The following is a 5,509-nucleotide window of genomic DNA, read 5'->3' on the forward strand; positions in this document are numbered from 1 at the left end:
CTGGCTAGAACTTCCAGTACTATGTTGAATAGAAGTGGTAAAGCCGGGCATTCTGATCTTAGAGGAAAAGCTTTCAGTCTTTCACCATCAAATGTGGTGTATGCTGTGGGTTTTTAAATATGGCTTTTATCATGTAAAGGTAGTTTCCTTCTCTTCCCATTTTGTTAAGTGGTTTTATCATGAAAGTGTTGAATTTTGGCAAATGCTTTTTCTGCATCAGTTGAAAAGATTTTGTGTTTTTTCCTTCATTTGCTGATATGACCTATTACATTGATAATTTTCATATGTTGAGCCATCCTTGCATTCTAAGAATAAATCTCAGTTGTGTGTATAATCCTTTTAATATGCTGCTGAATTCTATTTGCTAGTATTTTTTTGAGGATTTTTGCATCAGTGTTCATAAGGGATATTGGTCTGTAGTTTTTTTTTTTTTATTGAAGTATAGTTGATTTACATTGTTGTGTTAATTTCTGCTGTACAGCAAAGTGACTCAGTTATACACATATATACATTCTTTTTAATATATTTTTCCATTATGGCTTCTCCCAATGTATTGAATATAGTACCCTGTGCTGTAGTTTTCTTTTCTTTTAGTGTCTTTGTCTGGCTTTAGTATAAGGTTATGCTGGCCTCATAGAATGAGTTAAGAAGTATTCTCTCCTCTTCAGTTTTTTGGAAAAGTTTAAGAATGATTGGTATTAGTTATTTAACTGTTTGGTAGAATTCACAGTGAAGCCATCAAGTCCAGGGCTTTTTTTTTTTCCCCCGGTTGGGAGATTCTTGATTGCTGATTCAATCTGCTTACTAGGTATAAAATCTATTCATATTTTCTGTTTCTTTGTGATTTAGTCTTGGTGGGTTTTGTGTTTCTAGGAGTGTGTCCATTTCATCTAGGTTATCCAATTTTTAGCATACAATTGTTCATAGAACTCTTTTATAATCCTTTTTATTTTTGTGGAATCTGTAATAATGTCCCCACTTTCATTTCTGATTTTAGTAATTTGAGTCTTCTCTCTTTTTTTCTTAATCCATCAAGGTAAAGGTTTGTCAATTTCATTGATCTTTTTGAAGAACCAACTTTTGGTTTCATTGATTCTCTCTGTTGCTTTTCTATTCTCTATTTCATTTTTCTCTGCTCTAGTCCTAATCATTTCCTTCTTTCTGCTAGCTTTGGGTTTGGTTTGTTCTTTTTTCTAGTTCCTTAAGTTATAAAGTTAGTTTGTTGATTCTCTCTTTCTTGTTTTTTAGTGTAAGCATTTATAGCTATAAATTGCCCCCTTAGCACTGCTTTCTCTGTGTCACATAAGTTTTGGTGTGCTGTGTTTTTCTTTTCATTTGTATCTAAGTATTTTCTAATTTTCCTTGTGATTTCTTCTTTGAGCTATTGGCTGTTTAAAAGTGTATTATTTAACTTCCATAATTTTGTGAACTTTTCAGTTTTACTTTTGTTATTGATTTCCAGGTTTATCCTGTTGTGGCCAGAGAGGATACTTTGTATGATATTTATCTTTTCAAATCTATTGAGACTTAATCTGTAGCCTAATACATGTGATATTTATCTTTTCAAATCTATTGAGACTTAATCTGTAGCCTAATACATGATCTGTTCTAGGAAATGCCCCATACGCACCTAAGAAGAATGTGTATACTATTGTTGTTGGGTGGAGTCTTTGTATCATATATGTCTGTTAGATCTAGCTTATTTTAAGTCCTCCATTTTATTTTTTCTGTTTGTTCTGTCCATTATTGTGAGTAGGTATTGGTGTCTTTATTTTTGTAGAACTGTCTATTTCTCTCTTCAACTCTGTCAGTTTTTGCTTCGTGTATTTTGATGGTCTGTCACTAGGTGTGTAAATGTTTATAGTTGTTATATCATCTTGCTGTATTGAACCTTTTATTAATATATAATATCCTTTGTCTCTTGTAACCTTTTTTGATTTAAAGTCTATTTTGTCAGATATTAGTATAGTCACCCCTGCTCTCTTTTGGTTACTATTTACATGGAATGTCTTTTTCCATCCTTTCCCTTTCATCTTCTTTGTGTCTTTGGATCTCAAGGGAGTCTCTTGTAGATGGCATATAGTTGGGTCATGTGTTTTTATTCAATCTGCCAATCTCTGTCTTTTGATCGGAGAGTTTAATTCATTTACATTTACTGTAATTACAGATAAGAAGGGACATATTTCAGTCATTGTGCTATTTGTTTTCTATATGCCCTATAGCCATTTTGTCCATCATTTCCTGCATTCCTGTCTTCTTTTGTGTTTTGTTGATTTTTCTGTAGTGAAATGTTTAAATTCCTTTCTCATTTTCTATACTCTATAGCCCTTTTCTTTGTGGTTATCATGGGGATAACATGGTAAAGCTTTAACACTCTAATTTGAATTTATATCAGCTTAACTTCAATAAGTTTTTATAAAGCTGCTCCTTTACAGCTCTGTCCCCACCCCTTTCATTTGCTGATGTCACAGAATTGCGTCTTTATCCATTGTATGCCCAAAAACATAAATTAAAAATTCATTTAAATGCGTTAGTCTAGATTTAGAGTTACACACCAAAGTTACAGTAATACTGGCTTTTACACCAGTAATTGTTGGGAGTTTTTTTCTTAAAATGTGTTAGTCTCTTACTTCATGTAGAAAACAAAAAGTACAGTTACAAACCATTGTTACAATGATAGTAGCTTTCATAATTGCTCATGTGTTTGCCTTTATTGAGATCTTTATTTCTCCATATAGCTTCAAGTCACTGTCTGGTGTCCTTTCATTTTACCCCACAGGACTCCCTTGAGCATTTCTGCCATTGCAGTTGTTGTCTGGGTGGAGAGGCAGCTTCCTGGCACTACCTGCTCTGCCACCTTCCAGAATCCTCTGAGAATTGATTTTTTTTAAATGTATCTAATCAACTAGCTCTGAAAGTACTCTCACCTTGTCCAAAAAAAACCTTCATTTTTTTAAAAAGCAAAATCAGTATTCTTAATATTTAACAGACTTGATTTCAAATAACTTAGTCGTTTCAAAAAAATTGAATATCCCTTCCACAGCAGAAAAACAACTAGTGGGGGTATTCAAAGGCAATACAGATTATCAATATAGAATATCAAAGGCACTGTAGACTCTGAAGGCAATAGTAATATCTAATGTTTATGATTTATTTACTATGAATCAGACACTCATATTCTTTAAGTAGATAAACCTGTAAATCTCTACAACCACACTATGCAAGGAAAAACTTAAGATTTTTGGAATGAACAAAAGAGATTACTGGATATCCTTTCAATGGGACGCTTGATCCTTGTAGGGTGTGTGCCCACATCTTTGAATAAGCTATTTTACGACTCTCTAGAGGTAGAAATTAAGTCATAGAAAACTGATAGTAATGTGAATATTCCCTAACTGTTGCTATGCAAGTGATTCCCATCCACAGCAATGCAAATGAATTTTGTCCCGTAGAGAATAAAGCTAAATCCTCATTTGAATTGGTTTTAACATTTTCCTGATTCTGTCATTAAAAAAAATAAGCTAATTCACTTCACCGTACAGTAGAAACTAACAAGACATTGTAAAACAACTATACCCCAATAAAAAAAAAATTTAAATAAGTTAAATAAAATCATTGGCACATGTTCATTTTACATCTGTCTGAGAGTCAACAGTTCCTACTGTTAAATACATTTTTTAAATGTTTCATGTATTTGTAAGGTAGGTAATACTGATATCCCCATTTTATAGATGAAAAAAACAGACTGATCCACTGAAGGCCACACCCAGCTACTAGGTAGAGAAACCCCGGTGAGCTCAGAGCTCCAGATTCCATCCTCTTCATTACCTTGTAATACTCCTTCCACAAAAGGAAAGAAGATCCAAAAGTATTTTGAGCAATGAGAGCTTCACTGGAGTAAATTCAAGTCTTCCAAAAAGACTCCTTGGGGGAATAACCACTACCATTCACATTACTTTAGAGGAGATGGCATTTTTCTTAACGTGGGAGTATTTTCTGCTTTAAGTAGGTCATGTTCTACAGACCAAGATGCTTACAAAGTCTCCTGGTTTGCTAAGACAAGGAAAAACAGTATCAATTCAGCACACAATTACCTAAACCTGGCTTCTTGTCCAGTTCTGTTAGGTTCTATGAGAATGAGGACAAAAGTAAATGACTATTTCAGCCCCAAGGAATTTACAAGGAATCCTAAGAAGACTTCCTAAGTAAATCTGAAAATATGAGATTGTTTGACTCAGAAGAAAAATTGTCCTAACAGCCGGGATTAAAAAGTTTGAAAGGAAATGATTTTCTTGGGTTCAGAGCTTTGTATATGAGAGAATGTTTTCAGTGAATGTTTAAGTGGGGTACTGCTTGGGACCCAAAGTTGTTCCCAGGTCAAATGTAAATTTTTTAAAACTTCTACTAACTGCTTCTGTCATCTCTGAACCTGCAATTTTTCTCAAGTATAATTCTAACCATGTCATTGCTTCTCTTAGAAAGCTTCCGTGGTTACTTATTGCCTACAGAAAAGGAAGGGGGTGAAGGAGATTAATATTTTTTGAGCATCTGTGTCCTGGACAGTGGATGATTGCCCTCCACAAATTACCTTGTTTAATCCTCATAACAACCCTGTAAGATAAGCACTAGTCTCACCATCGTATCCCAGCTTCCTGGTTAAATTGTATTTTCTCTTCCCCTAAATGGTTTCTAATCTCCTTTTCATACTTACGTTTTTACTATTTTATCTTTCTTAAAATCCCACCAAAATTCTTTGGGGAATTAAGTAAGGTATAAATAATTTCACATTAGTAACACTGGTGCCAACAAGATGATTTGGGCATGGCTGCAATCTAATTTCCAGAACAGGTCATGAAAATAACCTAAATGAAAAATGGCATATGCTTCATCTGTTAACAAACGGCAATAGCTTAGCTCTGTTCGCAGGCATGGCTGCCCTCAACCTCTGGGCAAGTCGGTTGGTCTTCAGTCTGAATGAGACTGTAGCCCGCCTCCTTCATTTTTATGAAAGATCATCAACTTCGCCATCTTTTGGTATCTAAAGCTTCCTGATCTCCAATCAACAACATCGCATGTCTGCACTCTGTGGGCTCAGTGATCTGCAGGCTGCTAATCAAGGCATGGCCACAGTTTAATAAGGGAAACGAGAGAGATACTAAGGACGGTATCCTCTGTCTGTTTCTCTTGGTTCCCCCAAGTTTTATTTCCATATCAAACTTGATGCCGGAAAGCAATATCCCTGGGCTAATGTATAAGTTCCTTGCTTTTAGCAAAGAAATAGCCCTGTGAGCAACATCTTCTGTCTTCCAAAAATTATAATTCACATTGTCAATTACATGACCTATTCTTTTCTTTATAAGGATCCATGTAATCGATTTTTCTTAGAATTTAGTGCAAGTAAAAGTTTGCCTCTTCAAATGTCTATGATTCATTTTTATCAGACAGATGAGTCCTGTCACTTCCCCTTGTTAGCCTTCCTACCAAGGGGCCCAGAGGCAATTCCCGTTTC

This window comes from Balaenoptera musculus, chromosome 21 (assembly GCF_009873245.2).
Source record: "Balaenoptera musculus isolate JJ_BM4_2016_0621 chromosome 21, mBalMus1.pri.v3, whole genome shotgun sequence".
Taxonomy (NCBI): Eukaryota; Metazoa; Chordata; class Mammalia; order Artiodactyla; family Balaenopteridae; genus Balaenoptera; species Balaenoptera musculus.